Source organism: Amblyomma maculatum, chromosome 4, assembly GCF_055883805.1.
Source record: "Amblyomma maculatum isolate TAMU_Amacu chromosome 4, ASM5588380v1, whole genome shotgun sequence".
NCBI lineage: Eukaryota > Metazoa > Arthropoda > Arachnida > Ixodida > Ixodidae > Amblyomma > Amblyomma maculatum.
Genome location: NC_139347.1, coordinates 180,469,017 through 180,496,933, shown reverse-complemented (window position 1 = coordinate 180,496,933; position 27,917 = coordinate 180,469,017). Strand labels below are relative to the sequence as shown.

General features: G+C 45.4%; 1 long non-coding RNA gene across 1 annotated transcript in view; it reads right to left on the bottom strand.

Annotated features, from left to right (window-relative positions):
• The window catches only part of LOC146193758 (uncharacterized), a 31,066-nt gene extending 4,434 nt beyond the window's left edge, over positions 1-26,632 (bottom strand). Inside the window, exons 1-3 of the long non-coding RNA XR_014706472.1 lie at positions 26,555-26,632; positions 18,941-19,051; positions 3,051-3,140 (exon numbers count right to left, since the gene is read on the bottom strand). This is a non-coding gene — a long non-coding RNA (uncharacterized LOC146193758). The remainder of the gene's footprint in view (positions 1-3,050; positions 3,141-18,940; positions 19,052-26,554) is intronic.
• Positions 26,633-27,917: the final 1,285 nt, after the last annotated feature.

Here is a 27,917-nt window from a genome sequence, read left to right as displayed (position 1 = left end):
TAAATGGTGCATATTTACGTGGAAGCAAACACGAGTCATTTGCTGAGCGAGCATTAGAAAAATTCAAGGTACGTTAGGCTCGGGAGTCAGTCGCAGTCGCGCATGGTGCTGCTGGGGAGGCGAGACAGAGACGGCGGCGGATGGCAGGATCCTTTTCGGTGCAGGCAGTGAAGCGCATTCGAATCGCGTTAGGTTTTGCGATGACGGAACTGAAGCGGTGGCGGCGGCGCCTGCTTTCGTGTGGTGGCCACGGCCATACTGAACATATTTTTGCAAAATTGCTTTACCAGCCGAGAATAATTAAGTTAGACTATCACACGCATATAATAACAAGTCAAGAGGTATACCGCTTAGTTCAAAAATTCTGTCTGCTCCTCTAATGTCGCAAGGTGTGCTCGCGCCTCAACGTATGCTTGTTTGTTGGGTTTTAATCTTAGGTTTTCGACCGAAATAGCGACCGCAATCATCAACACCACCAACCCCTTCCGCTTTCGCGGCGCATGTACACGGCGGAAAGAAATTTTGGACATGTGCCTTTTTATATGCGGGAGCGCTTGTTTCTAAAGCAATGTAACTCTCACAGCATAAGAATAATATGCTTCTTATTGTATGCTTAAATAATACACCATGAACCCATCGCTTTCGGTCTCCTCAAAAATCTCTAGATGGAGCCCAAAACAAGTTCGAGGATCACTAAAATCACATTTTGTAGCCAAGGTTTCTAAAAAAGAAAGAGAATATTGGAATGAAAGGTTTTCGCTGAAAAAAAAATTCTGTGTCCACCATCCACGGTAAGCATGCAAGACTACAGCCGACACCACGAATGCCAGACGACCTGGAGATGGTATCGCGTTATGACGTCAGCAGCCGTTGGTTGCCAGACCAGAAAGCAGCTGCTTTCGATATCAATAATAAAACTTCATTTTAAAACTATCTACGGCACCGAATGAGCTCAAATTTCGAAGTTTTATAATTGGTCGCGTGTGTAATTAAATGCAATAATAAGTTTATGCTGAAATGTTAGCTGTCATGAACCCCTCAAGAACCCCTCTCTGAGAGCAGTTCCTCACCATCCTCGCGTAACTGGCTCTCCTCTCCTCTTACTGGCAAGAGCAAATCTAAAATAACACTTGCGAACCGTGCTGAACTACCCATGCAGAGGCTGTCGATCGTGTTTGATGGATAGCACCTCATGTTTCCTAATCCTTTGTTTGTCAGCCTCTTTGTTTACCACAGCTCATTGCATCCGTATATTCATGTTCAGACAGAATTGCTGGAACTTGCCAGCATGGTATTCCACTGTGGTATGTTGTGGGGTCCAACCTTATCTATCGTTGATCTTACCCACCGACCCCTGTTATTATGTAGCATGCACGTTCCTGCCTGGCAACTCACGTGGACAGGCAAATGACTTCGCAAAAGCTTCAAGATATTGGCTAAGGGTTCAGTTGTCTGAAGACAAAGTAAATAAATTTATATCTAAGTTGGCGCGCGTGATCTGATGGGCCGCATCGCTCACCTATACTTCTTGTTAAACGCCATGCACGTTTTCGCCTTCTTCCATAAAGACCTCCCCATTCTTAACAGCGAGTGAAGACATTGTTCTTTGATATAGTCGCTGAGAAAGCTTCGTAAAGACGGCCGCTGTCCGATGGGTTACAGCACCTCAACTCATATATGAAAACTCATCGAGGCCAGAGATAAGCTGCATCCTTACTGTGCTGTTGCTAGTTGATCTGTTATATGCCTGGAAGTCGCAATGTTGCATTTTTGCATGAGGCTGCAAACATGTCTCCGATAGGAATGAACGTTCTCTCCACAAGCTTCTCTGGCGAACCCCTATCTGTCGTTTGCAAAGCTGGCATTATTGCTTCAGTTTTCCAAAGATTTTGCTCCATCTGAGGACGAACTCGTAAGCTTGCGCACTCTCTATGTCACGCTCGTGACACATTAGGACAGTGAATCTCTACTTTGATTTCAGTAGCATGCGAAATATGCACACGAGAACCCCATCTGCAGCTGTAAGGTGAGGACTAAGACCCGGCTAAAGCTACAAATGCAAGGTTAAAAGCAGTGGCTCGCTACAGGGGAGAGCCAGTGCCATCCGCTGCATTACTAGGCAATGACAACCCAGAAACGGAAGAATGCAATGAAGAATGCCTCTTTCATCAGAGGCTGCCTTCAAGACAACCAAACGACCAAGACTCACAAGAGGCGTGCCAACGTCATGTGCGAGGACGCATCTTCCCTAATCATCAGTCGAGCTATACTCACTGCAGAACGAAGGCTTCTCCCATACTCCCGAATTACCTCGGTCTGATGCTACCGACCTTTATTTGACCCCTGTAAACAATTTTTCTAAGCTCATGCTGTCATCTAATTTTCTGCCGTCACCTCCTACGTTTTCCTCGCCTTACAATCTTATTTGTTACCGTTGGCGACAATCGGTTGTCCTCTCTTTGTAGTACATGTCCTTTCCATGCTTATTTTCTGTTCATTTTAACTAAGCTTTGATTAACTTGAGTTATTTCGCTTGCCCTCTATGAGCGCTTCCTTACTCTTAATGTTAAACCTACCATTTTTCGTTCAATAGCCCTCTTCATGGCCCTCAACTTAAGTAGAACCAATTTCCTTAGCCTAAACGTTCCAGCCTCTTGCGTGAGCAGCGGTCACTTGCAACTGTAACAAATTTTCCTCTTTAGCGGTACCTGTAAGCTTCTAGTCAATCTGCGAATACTTGCCAAATGATCTCCATCCAAATCTTATTCTCCTAGTTATTTCCCTTTCGTGGTTCGGATCAACCGTTACTACTTGTCCTAAGTAGACATATTCGCCTGCCACTTCCAGTGCTTCGCTATTCATTGTAGACCACTGTACCTTCCGAGATTGTTCAAACTACCTCCCACTTCTGACTGCTAATTTTAGCCCTACCATAATTGTATTCCTGTATAGGTCACTTATTATTATTTGCAATTCTTCTCCTTAGTTAGCAAGGCAATGTTATCAGTGAATCGTAGATTACTAAGGTATTCTCCGTTCACGATTATTACCACGCAAGTCTCTCCAACTTCCTTGTATCCAAAGTGTAGCTTATTATTCTTCCAGCAGGTGTAGGCGCAACCAATTCTGGAGCCACGTTGCTGTAATAAAGATGTTTTTGAGTTACCTTTAGAGAAAGAAAACAAACTAGCTCGCACAAACAGTACGAATATTTTTAGCCTTTTTAGCCTTTTTCGCAAGTATGCACTAAAGTAGAACTAGCAATACAGTTTTCGAAAGCCTTGCAAACGTCTCGCATACACTAAAACTGCAACAGTCATGCAGCAGATTGTACGAAATCCCCATGCCTAGAGAAACAGCATAATTCGCACTAATGAAGTCATTTAATTATTATATGCCAATGAAGGGAGGAAAAAACAAATTATGACATTTCTATTAAAACGGCATTTGTCAACAATGCCTGGCAAAAAATGTTTTACTGAAAACAAATGAAGAGAGAGTAGCCAACAGCTGCAAATCACACATCACACAAGCAAACCGATTCACAAAGCACAATAGCAGTGGCTACTCGATTGCTCGTTCCTGCACATAGCAACAACGGACATTGGACGCACTTTGCAAGCGCTCACACGGCGATGTCCCTGTATATCACATTACTTTAGAACACCACAGCCCTATACCTGGTACAAAGAATTCATCTCGTTTTGCCAATGCTTTCATCGACATGACATGCGCTCCTTGTAACCGTGTTCCGAAAACATCGTTTTGTTTCGAAATCGCCTACACTATGACGGCTTCAAAATTGTTTTTAACTAAAGAGTAAGTCAACGCTACTGAACGCCAATCTGAAACGAAAGGACAAGATGGCATACGTTAATCTTTATTTGGCGCAATTCATAACAACATAAATATTTATGTGCGGCCTGTATGTTTGAGAACAGAACAGCTACATATATAGTGTTACGGACTAGTAAGAAGAAGCGGGCAGTGGCACGGGCAGGAGCGTTCGCGCTGGGTCCACCGCGATCCATTAAAATCATCTCAGAGTCATCCTTATTCATCTCTTTTTTGTTCGCCTGTGTTCTTCGGCTTGCCGCCCCGCAACATTTTGATTGGAGGTGCGAGGTAAATGATTTCTCCTCATCCTGACCCGGAGATTTGGCGCCCCACGTCTGCTTTCGACGCCGGCAGCGAGTTCATGGGATGCATCGCTTGGCTGGACCCCAGCCTGCCGACCCCGACGCAATCTCGACTTACCACCGCCCCATCCCTCAGCCCCTACGACTATACACGACGGAAAGACGCAGCCTAATTACCCCACTGGCCCGACATGACAGCAACACGACCACAAGACACGACGAGATAGCCGAACACCCATATGACCTCACTTACCTTATCTGTCAACTGAAGACCCCAACAACCCAAGACGCCGCGCACACATGAAGACATCACAACTGTCCATGTCATGCATTGTGTGCTCAGACTTCGGCCATCGGATCTTGGCGTCCTGTCGCCCGAAAGCTACCTGGATCAGGCTTCATCTGGGCATCATCATGGCGGCAAGCCTTTTTCTTCATCCCTTCTTCTTCTATCTTTGCCAATCGCCACGCCTATTGTCATGCCATGGATATCATCGATGTCGAAAATCTTCCTCGTCCACGATCGGGACAATCGCTCGGTGGGCCCGGGTAGTGTTACGAACGAGGAATAAGTGGGCGGTGGCGTGGGTAACAGCACTCGCGCTAGGCCCGCCACGATTCATAAAAATCATCTCTGGGTTATCGGTCATCATTCTCTCTGTTCTCTATGTCTTCGTCCATTGGTTGGCCGCCCCGTAACAATATTTCTGGCATTACGCTCCGCCATAACAGTTTAAAATATTTTGCGCCACACCTAGAGAAGGTTGTCTACCTCACGTGGCGGATAACCTCCTCCATCGTCATCTAACGTCGTCTATGGCTCGTTCACGAAAAGGGCGTCCAGCCTCTTGCTAGCCTTTCTAATGTTTCTTGCTGCGTAATATCCAGCAAGCCTCGTAATTGCCTGATAGGCCGCTCCATGCACATTTTGTCTATTACCGGGATGTGTAAACATTTCTAACTATAATATTTTTAAAACAGGTACAGAGCATCCACAACCTTGGCTTTTGCATATACAGTGCATATAGCGTAATTCCATAGACGATATACATTACACGTAATTCCGCAGACAATATACACTGCACATTCGCTATTGTTAATTTCTCATATCAACCATTCGGCACTGATTTCGCCCCGTTCTTTTTGTGACGGTTTTCTTCCCCGCGGACTCAAGAGTGGACTTTACTTCTAGTCGTCTGTTATGAGATTTGTCTTCACTCACAGTAAGAATGGTATCGAGACTTCTCACAGTTTATATTCCGTGCCTCCTCATGTCACGAATACTGGCATTCGTGAATTTTCGCACTCCTTTGACAAGAAACATGTCCTCAGTATTTTGCAATTAAATAATAAATATCTCGGCATACCATTCTAAGTGTATTTTTAAGAATATTTGCTTGCATTACTGTCGGTTTCATTGAAATACAGTGCATGTTTGTGAAGCGACAGATAAAACAAAACTCACAGCCGGCCAACTGCGCGGAGTGTTTTTCGCCGCGGCGGTGACATTGTTTTTACTCGTAACAATACAGCTTCAATAGAGTAAAGAGCTAATCAACAACTTAAAGCAAAAAGCTTTGGCGCTTAATATTTTAGATCGCAAAGTGAAGATTCTGCTGTCAGATTTCGGGGATATGTGCCAATTAATATCAATACCTACCCATTGATACACTAAACGGCACAATCAAATAGCGTAATGTTTTATACAAACTATGTGTGCTCTGGTACTGTCACCATAATAAGAACTGGAACTGCTGAAGGTCAACTTCAAAAAAAACCTTCTAGGGCTAGTACAACGCCACAGCAAAGGTATCACTAACCGACTTGCTCTATCTCGTACATAACAGAATACCTACATGCAATTCCTATTCTTCGAGGGCAATGCCATAGCCTCTGGGCCAGCGTTGCCAGAACCCAAGGCTCCGCGCGCTTTCCAGCGCTCATGACAGCAATGAAAAACTGTAATAAAACCTAATCGTAAAAGCCTGACTCCAGATGGATTTACCATTCAGGACGACATTGATTGTTTACATTAATAAGGACTTTTATTGGGCGAATGAATCAGGTGTATGCCTATTACATTTAGTTCGTCCTTATAGAGTGCACCTTCCTTTATAACTCTTTCCTATGAAAGAGATTTCGCCATCGAATTGTTCCCAGTATTGATTGGGCTTGTACTAAAACGAGCCTATAACTATGGCGTCCCTAGTAACCAAAATTGTTTTGCGACGTAAACCCCATAAACCAAACAAACTAATATATCTTGCGGATGTTGTTAAATCACTTGCCCTTCATTACTGTGATACTATATGTTTCTAACACACGCTTATTTAGGAGTGCACGTTGTTAGTCAAACCAGTCATACATTCTTAAACAATGGAAATGCGCAAAGAAAGACACGGGCGAGAAGAGCCCGGCCCATACTCGCGGCTGGCTTTATTCAGAAAACAACGCGCGTATATAAATAAATATATATATATATATATATATATATATATATATATATATATATTGTTACGTCAATTAGGCTGCGCCACGCGATGTGGCGCATGTGCAAGAAAAGGACACAGTGGACGGTTGCGTTTGTCTAAAAGAAGAACGAAGTGGTGGCGCTTAGACGCGTTCGGGGACAAGCTTTACTAAAACTGTGCTTGAGACTGTGCGTAGCTTTTACGCATTCCCCGAATATCCTGTAAATATTAAACCCATTTCCCCCGTAACGATTTGGTGGAGGTGTGGGGTGTTTCCTGGAACGTTTCGAACATCATCAACGAAGCAGACGCTTGGTCGGGCTCCCTCCTGACTTCACAGCCATGGCAAACCACGACCATGACAGAGACGGTCACTCTTCCCGCTCAACTGGAGCTGCTTCTAATTCAGGCCAGGAGCACCAAGTACCGTCGGCTCGTGGCCGCATCAGCGGGGTCCCAGAACATTTTCTCGTCTGGCCGATGAGGATGTCGAGGACTGGCTGACACACTATAAACGTGTCAGAAAATACAATCGCTGGGACTCGGCCATGCAACTCGCGAACGTGGTATTCTTTCTGGCCGGCACGGCGCTGCTGTGGTTTGAGAACCACGAAGACGACCTTTCTACCAGAGACAGGTTTGTGGAAGAGATAACCAACTGTTTTGGAGACTCCAAGGCTGAGCAAACCCTTTCCCATCGAGCACGGTTACCTGGAGAGACTTGCACAACATGCATAGAGGAAGTCCTAAAGCTCTGTCGCATTGTTAATAGACGCATGTCCGAAGAAGACAAGGTTGGCCATCTCTTAAAAGGATTCGCCGTAGATGTTTATAATTTCCTTCTCGCCAAAGAAACTCTAGCCAGTACTTCGGACGTTATCCAGTACTGCCGTACATTTGAGTCTAAAAATGCGGCGTATTGCGCCCACAGTTAGACGCCTCTCCAGCGTCTGATCAGTTGCCTGCGTTGACTATACTGTTCACGACGAACTCGCCTCTCTTGTGGGCAGAGTTGTGAGTAAAGAGCTGGCCAAACACCTGCAAGGTGCCGACGTGGGGCCTGCGCACTGGGAATACGCAGTTCAGCCACAGCAGGCTGAATATCCAGCCTCGTGGACGTGTCAACCCAAACTTCCGCGCTACTCCTGCGACAATGAGTGCGCCTATACGCCTCTGATAATAAGCTCCTATGATAAGCTCATTAAAACACCGGCCCTCAGTCACCAGCGGCTACGGAACAACTGACCACGTCGGCGGTCAGACCTGTGATGCAGCAAGGGGTGCTAAGAATTCCTGGCTCCGCTGGACAGGCCGCCATTGGAAACTGACCCTGACAACGTTTAATGCTAGAACCCTAGCTAGTGAAGCTAGTTTAGCAGTGCTGTTAGAGGAACTAGAGGGTATGAAATGGGATGTCATAGGGCTTAGTGAGGTTAGGAGGCCGAATGAGGCATAAACTGTACTGAAGGATGGGCATGTACTGTGTTATTGAGGTTTACTAGAGAGGCGACAACCAGGAGTAGGTTTTCTTGTCAATAGCTATATAGCGGGTGATATAGATGAATTCTATAGTAATAATGAGAGGGTTGCAGGCATCGTAATTAGGCTTAATAAGCGGTATAAACTGAAGGATGTACAGGCCTTTGCACCTAGGTGTAGTTATGATGACCAGGCAGTTGAAAGCTTCTATGTAGATGTAGAATCGGCAATGCGAAAAGTAAAGACGCAGTATACTGTACTAATGGGCGACTTCCATGCCAAGGTAGGGAAAAAGCAGGCAGGAGACAAGGCAATAGGTGACTATTGCATTGGTTCTAGGAATAGCACAGGGGAGTTACTAGTTGAGTTTGCAGAGCGCAATAACTTACGAATCATGAATACCTTCTTCAGCAAACGGTAGAACTAGAAATGGACATGGAAAAGTCCTAACGGAGAGACAAAAATGAAATCGACTTCATAATGTGTTCAACCCCCGCCATTATAAAAGATGTAGAGGTAACCGGGAAAGTGCGATGCAGTGACCACAAGATGGTGAGGTCCCGAATTAGCCTAAATCTGAAGAAGGAACGCAACAGATTAGTAGGAAAGAAACCCATCAACGAATTAGCGGTGAGGGGGAGGGCAGAAGAGATCAGGATCTCGCTACAGAATAGGTATTCAGCTCTAACTGAGGATGGCGACATTACCCTAGAGGCAAAGAACATTAATTTCAGAGATATCATTACTGCGTGCGCAAGTCGAAGTAGGCGGTAGGATAGTTAGAGAGGATACCGGTAAGCTGTCTAAGGAGACGAAAGATTTGATTAAGAAACGCCAGAGCATGAAAGCTTTCAATCCAACAGACCAGATCGAATTGGCCGAGATATCAAAGCTAATCAATAAGCGCAAGGTGGCCGATATAATGAAGTATAACGTGGAGAAAATTGAGCATGCTGTAAAGAACGGGGGAAGCCTTAAAGCGCTAAAGAAGAAATTGGGCATAGGCAAAAACCAGATGTATGCGATAAGGGACAAGGCGGGCAACGTCATCACTAATATGGACAAGATAGTCAAAGTAGCCGAGGAGTTCTATACAGATCTCTACCGTAGCCAAAGTAGTCAGGGCAGTAATGAGATTGGCGGTAGGGAAAAAGAGTCAGACGTTGCACCAGCGACGAAGGACGAGGTCAAGAAAGCGCTAGAAACTATGAAAAGGGGGAAATCAGCTGGAGAGGATCAGATAACTACAGATTTGCTGAAGGACGGGGGGGATATCGTGCTATAAAAACTGGTCACCCTGTATACGCAGTGCCTGGTGTTATCGACGGTACCGGAACCATGGAAGAATGCAAACATCATCCTCATTCACAAGAAAGGGGACTCTAAGGACCTTAAAAATTACAGACCAGTCAGCTTACTGTCTGCTACGTATAAGGTATTTACTAAGGTAATCGCTAATAGAATCAGGACAACCTTAGACTGCATCAAGCAAAGGATCAAGCAGGGTTTCGGAAACGGTACTCTACTATCGATCATATCCATACCATCAATCAGGTGATAGAAAAATGCTCGGAATATAACCAGCCCTTGTACATAGCATTCATTGATTACGAAAAAGTATTTGACTCAGTTGAAACGGCGGTGATGCAGGCATTGCGAAATCAGGGGGTAGACGAGCCGTACGTGAATGTGCTGGAAGATATTTATAGCGGCTGCACAGCAACCATAATTCTGCATAAAGAAAGTAACAAAATTTCCATAAAGAAAGCAGTTAGGCAAAGAGTCACAATCTCCCCAGTACTATTCACAGCTTGTTTAGGGAAGTATTCAGAGACTTGGAATGGGAGCAGTTAGGGATAATGGTAGATGGAGAATACCTCAGTAATCTGCGATTTGCTGATGACATTGCCTTGCAAAGCAACTCGGGGGATGAACTGCAAATAATGATTGATGACCTAGACAGGAAAAGTAGAAAGGTAGGCTTGAAAATCAATATGCAGAAGACTAAGGTAATGTTCAACAGCCTCGGGAAGGAACAGCAGTTAACATTAGGTAGCGAAATACTGGAAGTAGATGGCGAATATCTCCGCTTAGGACAGGTAGTAACCGCAGATCCGGACCATGAAAAGGAAATAACAAGAAGAATAAGATTGGGATGGAGCACATTTGGCAAGCACTCGCAGATTATGACTAGCAGCTTACCGGTATCGCTCAAGAGGAAAGTATACAACAGTTGCATCTTGCCTGTACTCACCCATGGGGCTGAAACGTGGAGGCTAACCAAGACAGTTCTACTTAAGTTGAGGACAACTCAGAGGGCTATGGAACGAAAATGGTAGGGGCAACATTAAGAGATAGAAAGCTTGCAGAGTGGGTCAGAGAAATAACTCAAGTCTCTGACATTCTAGTGGAAATTAAGAAGACGAAATGGACATGGGCAGGACATGTAGTGCGAAGGGAGGATAACCGATGGTCGCTCAGGGTAACAAACTGGATTCCAAGGGGAGGAAAGCGTAGCAGGGGGCGGCAGAAAGTTAGGTGGGCGGATGAGATTAAGAAGTTCGCAGGGGTCAAGTGGATGCAGCTAGCACAGAACCGGGTTAAGTGGAGAAATATGGGAGAGGCCTTCGCCCTGCAGTGGGTATAATCAGGCTGATGATGATGATGATTCGCCTCTGACCAGCCGCTTTCCTCCATATTCAAACGTGCGTCATACAGCTCCCATCGTCTCTCAAGCACCGTCGAATTGCTCCGGATCCAGCGCCTACGCTTTTCGTGAGTCGCCCATTTGTTACAACTCCGGCCGCCGCGGGCACATAGCGCGGTTTCGTCAACGCCAGCGACAGCAGTCTTCGTGCTCTTGGACCCGCCCTTGGGCAGGTTTCCGTGATCACGACAACATTGAGTGGCGTCAACCTCATCCACTACAGCCTCGCCCGGGCGTCTTTCGCATTGCTTCTCCCACTTCTGACCGCAGCTTCACACTACCACCCCCGCGCCGAGTACGGTCCCCGTCCCCACGTCGACGCTCATCTACGCCACCATCGGGAAACTAGCAGGAGCGTCTGATGGAGGTGAGGTCGCGAAACGGTCATCTCCGCCCATTCTTTTGCCTACTGTGATGTTGAAGAACAACGTGCATGTTACTGTAAACGGTGTAAATACGTTAGCTTTAGTGGATACTGGTGCCACAATTTCCCTGATGAGACTCAGTTTTAAAAATCACCTTGGACCGACAATAATGTTAGGTTGGGACCGAAGTGCCATCTTTCGCGGTATTGGGAGAGAACATTTGTGTACAGTGGGTCTCTGCTGCGTGTCAGTGGTCAATGCTAGGGAAACGTTTCGAGTTGAATTTGTAGCTTTAGCAATAGCTAACCATGATGTTATTCTCGGAATTGATTTTCTGCGCAATTATGGAGCAACGGTCGATTGCGCAGCCAGCGAAATTTCTCTGCGCCGCAATATTCTTTCTGCTTTTGTAGAGGAGATGCCCAGCTCTAGTGATGGCGCATTTTATGCCGCCAACGATGTAGTGTTACATTCTAAGGCTAGAATGTTTGTGCCGGTTCACAGCTCGAGCAGGCACCCACTCTGTGTTTGTTGAAGCTGACATGAACAATGCCGTGAAGAAAAATATACTAGTGCCCCGTGGCGGTCTTCGACGTCATAGATGGGTGTGCCCTCTTGTGGACTGTAAACATTTTGTCAGAACCAGTTGGTTTACCATCCGGCCTCAGGTGGGCTACATATTCGGTATTTGTCTCCTCATCCGCACCATCGTGTGGATGCTGAATACAGCGCGAATATAACCCGGATGATAAACAAATCGCTTTCGGTATCCGACCAGCAATAGTTATGTGAACTTCTGGCCTCTTACGCCTCTGTGCTTGACTTTGCTTAAGAAGCCGATTTTTCTGTTCGTTGAGATTTTGTCTGGACTATCATCGGTTAAATGCAATTACAAAAAAGGACGTTTATCCTCCTCCACGTATTGACGATGCCTTAGATTGTCTTTAATCTGCGTCCTATTGCTCGTCAGTAGATCTCCGGTCTGGCTATTGGCAGATCTCGATGCATCCGTCGGACCGAGAAAAGACAGCCTTTGTGACTTCCGGTGGAATTTATGAATTTACCGTGATGCCCTTTGGACTGTGCAATGCACCAGCGACATTCGAAAGATTTATGGACACAATTCTGCATGGTTTAAAATGGGAGGTTTGCATATGCTACCTAGATGACGTCATCATCTATGGAAGAACATTACAAGAGTATAATCAGCGACTTAATATTGTGCAGGACTGTATCCGAAACGCCAGACGAATTTTGAACTGTAAAATGTGTCACTTCGGTGAACGCCAGACCTTGGTGCTTGGATTTTTAGTGGATCAGGAAGGTATTCGGCCTGATCCCCAAAAGATTGCTGCTGTGCGAGGCTTTGCAAAACCTCAAAACGTGAAGCATTTGAGAAGCTTTCTGGGGCTTTGTTCATATTTCCGCCGTTTCATCCAAGGATTCGCCTTAATTGCCCATCCGCTCAATTCCCTTCTGCAAAAAGATGCTCCGTTTGTTTGGTCCTTCGAATGCGAGTCATCGTTCCGACAGCTGAAATTTCTGCTCACATCTGGTCCTGTGTTAAGCCATGTCGATCCGGCTGCTACCACCGAGGTTCACACCGATCCGAGCGGCGTGGGCGTTGGTGCGGTTTTCATCCAGCTCCAGAACGGTGCCCAGCATTTCGTCGCATATGCAAGCCGCACTTTAACGAAAGCAGAACGCAACTACACAGTGACATAAATAGAACGTCTCGTCGTCATCTTCGCCGTTATCAAGTTCCGCCCATATTTATACGGCCGTCACTTCAATGTAATTACCTACCATCACTCCCTGTGTTGGCTTGTTGGCCTGCGCGACCCCTCCGGTCGATTGGCCCGCTGGGCATTACGTCTACAGGAATATAACTTTTCTGTGTCCTATAAGAGTGGTCGCCGCCACGCCGATGCTGACTGTTCGTCCCGATTTCCTCTTCTTTGCATGGCAGTCGGTGAAGATGATCTGGACGACTGCCTAGCGCCTGTGAGCTAAACATTCCCAGACCTCGTAAAGTTCCGGCAAGAGCAAAGTCAAGACCATGAACTTACTCCGTTGTTTGATAAGGCGCGCAATGCTGCATCTACACCTTTTATTATTCAAGATGGTCTACTCTTCAAAAGGAACTACTGAACTGATAGTGCCCGTCTTCTGCTTGTTGTCCCGGATTCTCTCCGCAATGCTGTCCTATATCTGATGCATGACGACATCACTTCAGGTCATCTTGGTTTTGCGCGCACTCTCGCGAGGATCCGACAATGATTTTATTGGCCAAGGCTGTACACGACAATGAAGCGCTATGTAGGAAGTTGTATCCCTTGCCAACGCCTCAAACAAAGCACCATGCCACCTGCTGGCCTTCTTCAACCAGTAAAGCCCCCTAAGTTGACTTTCGAGAAAATTGGGATTGATCTGATTGGTCCTTTCTCCAATTCGTCTGAGGCCCATCGCTGGATTATCATCATCATCATCATCCTCATCATCAGCCTGACTATACCCAGTGCAAGGCAAAGGCGTCTCCCATATATCTCCAGTTAACCCGGTTCTGTGCTAGCTGCATCCACTTGACCCCTGCGAACTTCCTAACCTCATCCGCCCACCTAACTTTCTGCCGCTCCCTGCTACGCATTCCTTCCCTTAGAATTCAGTTTGTTACCCTAAGCGACCATCGGTTATCCTCTCTTCGCACTACATGTCCTGCCCATGTCCATGTCTTCTTCTTAATTTCCACTAGAATGTCGGTAACTTGAGTTATTTCTCTGACCCACTTTGCACGCTTCCAATGTTACCCCTACCATTTTTCGTTCCATAGTCTCTGGGTTGTCCTCAACTTAAGTAGAACTCTCTTGGTTAGCCTCCACGTTTCAGCTGGATTATCTTAGCTATTGATTATTTGATCCGGTATGTGGAGACGTCTGCACTCGTTTCTGCCAAAGCAACCGATGTGTCGAACTTTTCATTGCACCAAATCGTACTTCGCCACAGCGACCCCCAATTGATCATCAGTGATCGCGGTCGGCAGTTCACTGCACATATCGTGGAAGAACGTTTACGGCTCTGTTGCTCCGAATACCGTCATTCCACCCTCAGACAAACAGCCATACCGAGCGTCTAAACAGGACTCTCATTAGCATGATGTCAATGTACGTAACATCAAATCACAAGAACTGGAACGCTGTCTTGCCATTTGTAAATCACGCTTATAACACAGCTAAGCATGAAGTGACCGAATATTCTCCTTTTTTCCTTCTTTACGTGCGCTCACCATCAACCTTCCTGAATACCATTCTTCCATTATCGATGCACGATGACCCATCCGTGTCGCAGCATTTTTGTCTTGCTAAAGAAGCGCGTCGTCTTGCTCATTTGCGAACTATCGCCTCCCAAGACCGCACGAAGGTTTACTATGATGCGGCTCATGCTGCAATAACTTAAGAACCCAGATATTTGGTTTGGCTTTGGACGCCAATGCGACGCCGCAGACTGTACCACAAGTTCTTGTGGCAATACGCCGGACCCTTCGTTGTTGTAATTCGTTTAAGTGAAGTAACTTACGTCATCGCTAAAGTAACATCGACAAATCGATGCTCGCGGACGACTCAGCTGGCTCAAGTGGCATGACTGAAACGCTGCTATCCCCAATCAGGTTGACTCGCTCGAGGACGAGCTTCATCTGCCCCGGGGAAAACTGTTACGTCAATTACGCTGCGCAGCACGGTGTGGCTCACGTGCAAGTAAAGGACAAAGTTGACGGCTGCGCTACTTAAAACGAAGGTGACATCGCTGACACCGCTGTTATCACCTGCTCATCAAAGTTCTTTGAAATTGTAAAAAAATATGTACAATAACAATGTTTTGATACTGTTTCCCACCCCTTATGTAACACCCCTTCCTGGGGCCTTTAAAGGGCCACTGTCCAGGGAAGGACCTTTTAGGCGAAGGAGCCCAGTGTTTCGATCAGGTGCCGGAGATAGTCTGTGCAAAATGCTGCAGTGACACGCGCGCCGCAAAGCAACGAAAATACAAATCGAAGCTCTCTCATGCTCTCCTTCGGGAAGCCAGCTTCCCCGTTTCCTGCGCTGGCCCGTCGAGCCACGGTAATGAAGTGCTCCCCGCGAACGACGTTCATTGGTCCGTCTCGCTGACTGACGGGAGAAGGATGGGTGTCTATCGCTCGCTGCGCGCTTTTCCCTCGCCACGCCCAGACTGAATCCAGCGGCGCGCGCTCCCTCGCCCGTTTGTTTTTTCGCACTCGCGGAGTGCCACGCCCCACCTCCCGCCAAACGCGGAGGAGGAAGGGGAATTTGTCTTGCAGAGGATAGACGACCTCGGGCAGGAAAGTGAAAAACCTTTGCGAGGGAACGGATGGAGAGAAGCATGACAGAATCGCGTGATTGCGGTGGCTGTAACTGCGTTATTAGTTACTCTTTTCAAAAATATTTTGCGGCCTTGCGTAATAGGGGCGAAGTCTCATAGTCACCGGGGAACAAAATATTTTCGACCGGAGGGTGGACAGTGGGCCTTTAAGGAAATGAAATAAAAATGAACGAAGTGATGGCGCATAGACTCGTTCGGGGACAACCTTTCCTGAGACTGTGGTTGAGACTGTACGTAGGTTTTATGCATTCCCCGAATATCCTGTAAATATTAAACCCATTTCCCCCGTAACAATATATATAGCTTCATGCCTGCCACATCATTGCCTACAGAGCAGAAAAAAAAAACTCCTGGAGTGGTCACTGTAAGCTATTTTTTACAGGCATGAAGCTATGAATATTTGTGCTTTTTTTTTAATGAAGCCTGTCGCCAGTATGTGCCCCTCTTCGTGCGTACCCGAAATAGGGCGATTTATGGAACGAATAGCCTATATAAATTGTAGGTCTTCACGTGTACTGGAGCCATTTAGAGTGAGAGAGAAAACCAAGATAAATAAAGTTGCAAGCTTTTTATTGATGTGAAATATACGCTAAATGAACTTGAAAGCCTAATGACGCCCAAACTATGTCACTTTTTCTGACAGCTACTGTCGTCTTCTTTCACTAACAAATAACTGGGGTTCACAGCCATGATGACTAATCTTTGTGTCGAAACATGCGCTAAACCAACTTGTGCATTTTCTCTCAACTCATGTCATCAAAGAGCTCTGAACAAGGGTATAAGGGAAGCCTCATTTCGCAAGTCGAGCAAACGTTTTGACAGGTGGACTTGTCTTCGTCTAACTCATGTCTCTAAAATTTATTCCTTACCTCTCTTCAAGAAAGAACGAAATGTGCTTTAAAGCTCACTGCACTTTCCAACTCATGATATAAGGCGAAAACCCACCGTTCTAAACATTTAGGTCTCTTATTAGCGTAAACTGTTTCTATTTTCTTTTTTATTGATATACAAGGAATGTTCCTACTACCTGCATGTTTGCGTTCTTGAGATATTTTAGCTTCTTGAAGCGCAAGCATGACGAATATGGCCATACTGTAGATTATACGGTCTTGTTGATTGGGTTTAACGTCGAAAAGCGACTCAGACTATGATAGAGTTCGTAGCGGATGCCTCTGGAAATATCGTTCACCTGGGGTACTTAGAGTGCACTGACATCGCCCCGCACATTGGTGTCTAGTTTTTTGCCTCCATAGAAAAGCGGCCGCAGCGCGCCGGGATTCGATCTTGCTTCCTTGAGCACAGTAATAGAGCGACCTAACACTGCATCACCGCTGTGCGGCACAGATTATAAGTGCCGCGGCCTTAAGTAGCATTTCATTGTAATCTTCTGCTCCTTACAGATAACGAGCCATAGCTACACAATTACAGTTCACCTTAACTATTGTTTGATTTTGGTCATCAATTGCAGTTCGTGAAAATACCTCGAGAGTAACCAGTCACCACTACGTATTTTGTTATGAATGTTTTGTTAATGTAGAGGAAGCACACAGGCACGATAACGAATTGGACTGGCATGCCTGATGTATTGTCTGTTGCAGCATACATGTTCATAATGTCACCTGCATCTGTTTGTATATTTTTTTTTTGCTATTCTCTTCATATCTATTATTTGTGCGCGTAAGGGCATTCAAAGTTGTATTCTAGCAGCCGAGGCAAACGAGTTGCTTTATCATAAAAAATTAGAGGGTCTCTTAGAAAGAACGGCAAATGCCTGCCCTTCATCTCCTATCATTTGCTTCTCGTCGTATGCCTCTTTCCCTCGTTTACAGTGTGGTCATTGGAATTGTCGCTTCAGATATTGGTCATTTCGCAGTCGTGCTGAGTCATGCCTTGTCATTTTAGTCATTACCAATAATAGCTAAGCACATTTATTCATTCTACTATTTATTCATTTAATCTGGCGCTACAAGTCGTCGTTTGACATAATGGTCTTTCCTATTCCTTTTCTCAGAATAACTCAGCATTACCTAGCCATTACCACTCATAGGTAAGTTTAGTTACTCATTTCAATATTCTTTAACTCTACTGATATCTATCGCGTAACTTTTATTCATTACCGACCACCATCCATCGTTTTCATTCATAATTTCTCTAATCATGCATCCATTATTAAAAAGTGACACATCAGTGTCCAGATTCACGCACACATCCCGCGCACAGCACTGGCACACGGGACTCATAGGTAAGCAAGTTTACTCATTTCCAGACAGTTTCGGTCATTTCAAGTCGTTGTTTGACCCATTGGTCGTTTGTTGTTATTTTAGTTATGTTATGATAATTTTTATTCGTTGTCCTTATTAACTCTCGCGCTGTCTATTGCATAAAGATTATTCATTACCAATCACCAATAAACTTTTTTGCTATCCTAATTTCCCTCCTCATACATCAAATCCCATGCACAGATCCGACGCACAACTCTCGCGCACAACTCTCGAGCACGGGATTTCGCTGCGCACGAGCTCGAATTTACGCAAAGCGTAGCTCGTAGCTGTTCTTACCGCGTTGAAGGGAAAAAGAACATGCTCGCTAAACATGACATTCTGTTGCCCTGTGATGATGGAATACTGGATGCAATGCTCGGAATGGGGGGCTAAATGAACGTAGGCTGCTCGGGGATTCATGTGTGGACATCCTGTGCACGCGGCTTCAGAGCCGCCTCACCGTTGTGCCTGTACCGTTAGCGAAATCCAGGCTACACTAGCGTTTGTAACTAACTTAACGTTCTCTAAGTTATCATGCTAAACTTCTTTTTTTGAGAATAAAACACAGTTAATTAGTTCAGTCGAAGCCTTGTGCATCCAACTCGAGCGGAATATCAGACAGAAGGATATATTGATGCTTAGATGGGAAAATTGGGTTTAGTGTTTGTGAGGCAGAAATACGCTGATGTGCTTCTAGCAACAACATGCCACCGGCCAGGTGGAAGCCGGTGGCATGTCCAGAAACGGTGCACATTGCCTGCTTCTAATCAAAGCAACAGTAGTGGGTGCATTGGAACTAGTATTTGCCTAGCGTATGAGACTAATCCGCTTCACAGGAAACTTTAAATAGGAAAATTGCAATACAATTTGGTACAATGCGTTACCGCAACGCCTGCGGCAACTATGTGAGGGAGCCACACCATCCGCGGATAGCATAGTGGTTGCTCAGGTTGGCTTCATTGGAATACAGCGAAGCATGATAAACAAGAACACCGGGACGAAAAGTCATTTCGAGCCTCCTGCCCTTTGACGTTGTTAAGCGTTTGCCGCCAGGAGGCGCTCAAGACCGTTGAGTAGAAATACAACAGTTACATTTGTAAGAATAACTGCTAAATACGCCTACCTGTCTCGGTCGTCCAGAACAACCAAATGGAATTTCATCCACAACACATGTCCTGTTGATGCAGTGGCCGCCCTTTGCTGTAGGTTCACCATCGTACCCAAGGGCTCGCACCTGGAAAAGTTAATTTTTGTGGTATGCAAAACCACTCTCCGCTAGCCCACGCATATGCAACTGGAATGCGAAGCATATTGTCACGGACAACAGAGCTAGACGTGACAGACGACGGGGCGAAACTGTACCAGCAGGCAAAGTTCGGCGCACAGCACGCGAGTCAACTTCAGTGTCCTCTTCTTCCAGGCGCAGCAAGAACATGGGGACACCAGGTGGCATTACTCCCCCTCTTAAAAAAAAAGAAATAAGGGACGGAGCGCGAGGTAAGGTGTCCTACGCGACAACAAAACAAGCGCATAGCGCACTACCACGTGAAATAAGGCTTCATGCGGACAACGTGCACGACCTCGGAGCGTGGTTGCCGACGCGAAGGTTGCACAGTACCCACTGGAAGAACTTCGTATGTTACTTCCGTGAGTCGGCGCAGAACTTCGTAAGGTCCGAAGTAACGAGAAATGAGTTTATAACACAAGCCGGGCCGACGCACCGGGGTCCATACCCAAACTTTCTCTCCGGGATGGTAGGCGACGTGTCGATGACGGAGGTTGTAGCGGCGTGCATCCGTGCCCTTCTGTTGCTGAATGTGTATGCGGGCAAGTTGACGTGCTTCCTCAGCGCGCTGAGCAAACTGCTCGGCGTCTGGCGTGAGTGGATAATCATCTGGGCAGCTCGGAAGCATAGCATCCAACATCGTCTGAACGTCACGTCCGTAGACTAGGCGAAATGGTGTAAAACGCGTCGTCTCTTGGGTGGCCGTGTTGTAGGCATATGTGATGTAGGGAAGAATTTCATCCCAGTTTTTGTGCTGCGAGTCTGTGTACATTGCGATCATGTCGGCGATGGTTTTGTTGAGTCTTTCCGTGAAGCCATTCGTCTGCGGGTGATATGCAGTAGTTTTTCGGTGGCTGGTATGACTAAGCTCGAGCACGTCGTGCATGAGCTGCGCCGTAAACGCGGTGCCTCGATCGGTTACGACTAGGGACGGTGCGCCATGACGCAACGCGATTTGCTGCATAAAGAATTGAGCGATCTCAATTGATGTGCCCCGCTGCACTGCCTTGGTTTCCGCATAACGTGTGAGATAGTCGGTCGCGACTATAATCCATTTGTTACCCATCGATGACAGCGGAAATGGGCCCAGTAGGTCGATGCCGACTTGGTCAAATGGCGTCCGAGGTGGAATAATAGGTTGGAGCAAACCTGCGGGTTGGAGCAAACCCGCGCAAACCCTCCGGCTAGCGCGGTGAACAGGCGTGTCAGTTGGCACAGGACCTGAATCCTGGGTATGCGGAGGAGTGCGGGACATATACTGGGATCGATACCCTGCGCCGACACCAAAATATGTCACGGACAACAGAGCTAGACGTGACACACGACGGGACAAAGCTGTACCAGCAGGCAAAGTTCGGCGCACAGCACGCGAGTCAACTTCAGTGTCCTCTTTTTGCAGGCGTAGCAAGAATATGGGGACACCAGGTGGCAATATTTTGTAAGTAAAACACTTATAGTATTATATGGAAGCAATTGCTAATTATTGAATTTACACACACACGTTCTTTACATGCATTTCAGCTACATATGACGTTCGGAAGAGCTTACTGGCTGTTGATTTCTTCTGCGTGGACGACCTCAATAATTGCCGTCACTCAAGTATTTGGTTTCTTAATGTTTCAGGTCTCTCCACACCTATTACATCAACCACTTGCACCCCGCAAAAAAATGGAACGCATCTTATCATCATGGTCATTGTCAGCCAGAGTATTTCCACTGCAGGATAAAGGCCTGTCCCATATTGCCATTTCTGCTGTGAGCTGGTCGCAGTGTCACATCCAGAAATGATCTCCTCGAAGCATCAATGGCAAATTAGACATCAAAGATCTTTAAAGGGAGTTGATGAGAGCTCTCGCGCATATGCGTGCGATGCATGCGACCTTGCTCGAGAACTGGTAGTGTGTACCGAAGCGATAAGAAAGTGCGCAAGTACACGAATAAAGATTTGTATGCCTTTCATATAAAATTTTCACATAACCTGAATCTTTGATCTAAAAAGAGCGTGACAATATTGTAAAACATACCTACATAAAAGCATTCCGAGAGCACAGTGACACACGACGGGACAAAGCAGAAAGCCTAAGCACTGCTGGTGCACACGGTGCATCACGTTTGCTCTCATTATGATGTCAACAAAATGCACCGTCATTACTATTCCTAATGTCATCATTGTCATTATCTCTAATTGCAGCTTCATTGTCATCGCTAGTGTCATTCTCACGGTAGACAAGGAGAATTATGATATCCGTTTCACGATCCCGGGCGTGCGCAATTGGTTAAAGCGCTCGGCTGGGGATACAAGGTATGGATGTTCGATTTCAGGTGGAGACGGCAATTATTTATTTATAATTATTTTTTTCATGGTAGACAACGATAATTATTGTGTGCGTTTCGGTCGATGACGTCATTTGATTGCCAGATATAGTGGGACAGGACGCCGGAAGAAAATGAGTTATTCCATTAAAGGCTTCGCCTTAATAGATGCGTACATCACGGGCGAAAGGTCACTGAGTGCACTCGTTTACTGTCTTCAAAGACGTATCGGCTCTTCTAAGAGTCGAATTTGATTAGTGCTTTGATCAACTGTTCGAAGAGAGGACGCAAGTCGCGCTAGAGTCACGGAAACGAAACCAAACTAGGGCGGCGTCGCGAGATGTGGACAGATTTCGAAGGTGACGTCATAAAATGAAACACTGCCTCAGCTCAGCTGTTGTTCTACTGGAATGCTGATGTAACGAGCTCATGAAGGAACACGACAAAACAAAGCGATACCTAAAGCTTGCGTGCCCAAGGCAGCATAGACAAAGCAGCTGGCGAAGCTCACGACACACACACACACACACCATTCAAACGAGGCGAACGAAGCGCGCGCTATCGCGTTTTGCAACGGGCGCGGGGGGGAGGAGGGGGGGGCGCTTTACGAGTCGAAAATTCAAAAGGAAAAGACCAAAAATGCGAAAAGAGACAGAGAGCGAGATAGATGAAGGATAGAGCTTTCCTCCTCGCGCCTAGACTTCGGCCTACAAGTGTGAGAAGGTTCGTCGAATGTAACTTTCTGTCGCACCCTGCTGTGTTTGTTTTCCCTTGGAATTCAATCAATTACCTATAGCAACCAAAAATTATGTTAGCTTCGCCCTGCTTGTCCTGCCCATGCCCATTTTTTCTTCTTGATTTTTACTAGGTGTCAGTAATGTGCACTTGTTCTCGCACCCACGCAATTCATTTCAAATATTGTGCCGTTCTATCATTTCCCTTTCCATAACTCTGAGTATTGTCCTCAATGTATATTAAACCTGCTTCGCTAGTCGATCACCACTTTCATTTCGTTAGTTCGTTAAAGACGAAAATAAAGAAATCTTTCAAGAATTACAGAAAATTAAAGAAGTAAAGGTGGCAAACCGCTTGTACGGGAAAGAGCCAGCTCACGAAGCTGTTGGATTAAGGGAATTAGGGAACAAAAGATAAGATTCTCGCTCTGTGGTCGCAGCAGTCGGCTGCCCATAAGTCCACAAGGCACTGTTCTGTTTGCTCAGGAGATGCTGGTTTGTTTCACAAATTGTGACTGCGTTCGACGCCCCTTCTCTCTTTCCCTTTTTAATCTCCTCAGTCCTCTTCTTCAGTGCAGGGTAGCCAACCGGCACACCTTTTCTGATTAACATCCCTGCCTTCTCACCTTCTCTTTGTAGTTGATAGGGCTCAGTTCTCAGACGTCTACTATCAAATTTATGTAGCAATGTTATGCGATTGGTTAAAAAGGATAACATAATATATCGCAATGAAAAAACGTCATCGAAGGCAAGCACATTTTTAAAATGTGCTCAATCGCCAAAGAAGTTCGAAAAAAGTTAATTTTGTTGCCTTTTCTTCAACACAAATTTATAAAATGATTGCTTTTTGAATTTGTAGTAAGGTATATATGCTACGGTTCCCGGAATTATTGTCCCTTTGTATCCATTTGTCGCCACTTGCAAAAAGTCTTAATAACGCTGCATGCACACACGCATACACATAAGCACTTCCTTACCTTGCATGGATTGCCATCAAAATAATAAAAGCAAGGATCTTTAGCAGTTGCAGAATCCGTTTGCGCTGCAAGCACTGTTTGGAAACATTTCACCAAAAGAAATTCAGGGCAAAATTCGACTATTTATGCACAAAATATTTTTATTGATAAATAAACACCAACACGCTAGTTTGCGCGCCAAATATGTCATGCAAGGTGTCAAGGATCAGTTCTAAGACAAATATGTGTTGTAAATAAATTTGCAGGCAATGTGAACAATCAGATACGTCGAGTGTGCCAGCAAATACATTCTTTCACTGTGCTACCAGCGCAAAATCACAAACACTAGCTGAAGACGCAATATGACTGGCCAGCGCGGCCAATATATAATGTGTTAAGCGAAAATTTGGAGCCACGGTATCCTTAATGCACATGACTTCAGTGCGAGTTGTGAAGGGCATAAGTGCAAAGATTCGTAGTGTGTTGCCGACCGCGAATGATCAGTAGCATACAGTGCATGCAGTGAACTTTGTAGAGATATCGCGTAGCCTTTATGAGAACCCTTTTGTCCTGCAGAATGTGATTTCCGGGAAGGGATTCCGACGGCGCGTCGAGACTTAGCCACCAGCACATCCTGATTAAAGCGCTAATAATCATCTCCGTGTATTAAAGTGTACATAGCTACTGTCATTGTACTGATATATCTACCATACATAGTCTTGCCGTACGAGACATCATCATCATCAGCCCGACTATACTCACTCTATGGCGAAGACCTGTCCCTTATTCCTCCGGTGAACCTGGCCATGAGCCAGCTGCATCCACTTGACTCCTGCGAACTTAACTTAATGCGCCCACCGAAGTTTCTGCCGCCCCTTGCTTCGCTTTCCTTCCCTTGGAATCCAGTTTGTTGCTCTAAGCGACCATCTGTTGTCCTTTCTACGCACTACATGTCCTGCCCATGCGTAGTTTCTTGACACTTCCTGTCTCTTAACGTTACCCCTTCCATTTTTCGTTCCATAGCCTTTTGCATTGTCCTCAACTCAGGAGACAAGTAATAATAATATTCGAGCGGCGATTCTTCAAAGCAATGAAGAAATACTACTCTCCTAATCCTACGCTATTAGGTATGCAGAACATCTGTCTAAATATTGATTTTAAGCAATTATAAATACAACTAAAACCCCCTGAAATACCAGTACTCAGATAATTTTCTGGGAAATAAATATCATGGAACCTACATAACTGGAGAAAGCCGTTCACTGCCTGCTCAGCACAGAGGAACAGATCAGCAAAAAGACCTTTATGGCAAAATTAGAAGAAAATAAAATTAAAATTTGACTCACTGCTGCGCGGCAACTGAAACAATGTTGGGCCTGGGTTACAGGCATATTTCTACAGAATGTTCTTCCCTTTCAATATGAAGTCATTAATCTCCTCGCGTAAATTGTAGTATTTTTGGCTAAATACCAGAAATTGGTTGGCCTTTTCGTCTCATTAACGCGAACTGCATAGCCTATAATACATTCCATTTCTTAAAATTTAGTGAAACCCATTCATTAATTTATTTACTGCGCCACTAAATTTGCCGTGAAAAGGAAAAGTCAAGAAAGAGGATTGCGCTTCCCGCGCTTCCTCCTCCCTAACCTGTGTGAAATAGAATACACGTAAAGGTAACCCAGCTTTAATGTCCGAAACTGACAGGCTATAAGGGTGCCGCACTCTAGGGCTCAGTAACTTTAAACCATCTGGTGGTGCACTGATTTCGTATAGCACACTGGCGCCTTGCTTTTCACCCGCCCAGAAAGGAAGGCGCAACGGCCGGGATTTGATTCCACGTCCTTGAGTACAATAGTCGAGCACCGTATCCACACCGCCAACGCGACGGAGAGCAGAAAAAAATATAAAATGGTGGGCGCGAAGGGGTAATAACCGTGGGAAGCCAATTTTACGAGCTAAAAATGGGTATTTTTATGTTAAATATTTCGAAATGGATTGCCTATGAAGAAAATCTCAAAAGTGAACTCAGCCTCTGCGCTGACAGCCTTCAATTTCGTTCTATTATAATGGTGGCCCTTAAAAAAGTAAAAAGTTCATTAATTAATTATAGTTATTTAATCGGTTCATCATTGAAATATATCTCGGGCATAATCTCCGCCTTGCTCCACAAACCACTCGGGCAAACCGCATCGACGTATCTTTCGTGGTGTTCAAAATAATCATCTCTAAAGAGTTAGAAAAGCACTCGATATATGAACCAAGCTACTATAACCTCGGCCGCTGGCTGAAAAGCCGAACGACGCCCATTAGGCAACGGATAATCATGAAGGCGGGCCTGCGGTGGAATCGCGATAGTGATTATGAGAAATGGACAATGGACAAATGCTATACTGCCAACCTTATCGAATACATAAGCACAACTGGGCTTCACTCCTTCTTTTAACTTTCTATCTCCTGCATCCCATTCCCCCTTTCTCACCTTATGCCTTGTGGCAAACTCTTCGAAAAAAAAAAAAGGCGGAGTCAAAACTTCATATAAACAACTCCAATCATAAGTTTTGGATGCCATGATTTATTTCACACGAATAGAGTCCATAGCTCCCTGTGCACATTAGGGCACTACCTGCGTCAGTGGAGCTCTATGTGGAAGCAAAGTAATTTCTGCGCCAAATTATTTCACCAACGATAAGAGTTGGAGCTACTCGAAGAGAGCATTTTGGCTGGCTAGTTGGGGCATAATAGAGGTTAAAGAAAAGCAGCGCTAAAACGAAGACGAGACCACACAACACAAATGCTAGTCAGCGCCTGTGTTGTGTGGTCTCATCTTCGTTTTCGTGCTGCTTTTCTTTAACCTCTATTGGAGCTACTGTGAAGAAAACTCTACTTTGAAGAAAATTATCGGATGTAGACCCACTAAACTTCTCCATTAATCATATTTAAATTATGCTTAACATTGTCTAGGAAGGTGCGGAACACTGTGACCCGTGGAAATAAGCAGATTTTTTCGCAGAACCTTAACTTATGACCCTACTTGGAATACTTCAGAGAAACATTCCGTGCTACTCGAGCTTTTCGCTTTAGAGCAAGAAATGTGTAAATCTAAGGTCTTGTATATTATTCCAATTTGACATAAACAGCCGGTTCGTGAGAACTTTTGCATTTAAGTATAAGAATACTATAGCTGGTATTTGTTTCTGTGGCGGAAATTTCTCAGTCGCTGAAGAGAAAACATTACCCCTTCGACTCTACACCACAAAAGCCTAAGACAACTGCCCTCCAATAAGACATAAACTTTACAAGCACTAAAGGGTGACACATTCGTGCTAAAGTGAAAGCTTCGTCCTATACAGACGACCGAAATAAAGACAGCTTTTCATATATCTTATTTGTGGCTTTAGAGCCTTACGGTTATGCGAAAGCTAGCACAAAATCTGTAGCGTGGTACTTACAGCCAATTGTAACAACCACGGCTTCTAGGATAGCTGCCAACCGCATCGCATTGGTTAAAGTATCCTTTTGAGGAAAGCGTGATCTGGTGTATGAAATTTGATTGAGCCTGCGGATGCAAAAGAAGGCCACAGTATAGAATGGGTTACACCATGATGCCTTATATTTTAACCACGTAAAACATAACGTTAACGTTAACGCAAACGTTCCACCTTATTAGTGCGCAATGCTGCTGGGCTTCTGAAAGCCCTTCTGTTATCAGGTGACTCTGGTGTATAAAATCAATGTGTGAAGCTAAAGGAAAAATTCAAAATTGAAGATCTAAACAAATTGAGTTTTTTAAGGCAGACACGATGCTCATAGGTCGCGTGAATGGTCCAATGTGAATAAAGGTAGATGACCTATACTCAACGTCCAATGCAAATAGAACCCGACAACGCAGTCGCGTTCTACTCTTAAAGGTGAAACTTTATTAAGCGGCCCCATGGGAACAGCCAAGACGGTTGATTGGATTACGACGATGACATATTTCACGTCGTTGACGAAACGCGAAAAAGCGAGCGCTTACAAGATTTAATAAATTCTACGCTTGGTAAAGCCTAAGCGCTTCGGTATAAACCCAAAAATATTTACACATACGTCTATCAAAACGCACCGCGTATATAGAACATACACTCAAAGCCCCGTGTTTCATTCATTCAATCTCGCACCTCACACTCGTTATATTCATGTTTGAAAAATTAGGCGACTTGTTAACGCGAAATGAGTTCAAACCGTGCGCTCTCGGTTGTATTGCTTCCCGAGTAGAGACGAATAAAACCAGTTTCAGCGGGTTTCTTTTTTTACGTTTGGACATTAACCCTAGAAAAATAACTATTGCAGAAGATGCCCGTAGTTTTGTCACAGTGCATTGTCAGCGGAGGCTGTTTATGCAACGAAGGTAGGGAAACGAATTCATGACCCGACGACAGCATAGGACCGCACTGCAAAGAGTCGACGCGCGCGTCCGGCTCCACTCAAGGGTGTATCAACTCCCTCACCAGCAGCATGGCCGCCGTTTTGCACGCCGCCTATACCCCAACCGCATATATCATTTTCATGCATTTCAATACAGCTATCTGAGTCGTTCAGAAAGGCCAAGTTCGATGTTTCTCCAAAACAATATATTACGACTTTAACGATGCTGACTATTGTGACGACGTGACGCTGCTCCGTGACGTGCTGCGTTATCCCGCCGCTTGGGCCTATATGCAGGCCTCGTGCTTTTAATAAAATTTCTTTGTTCATCGTCCACGCCTGGGTCAGTCGTATCATCTGGCGACGAGGTACTTCTCCCACGCGTGGGCCCGGCAGCCAGACCAGCCA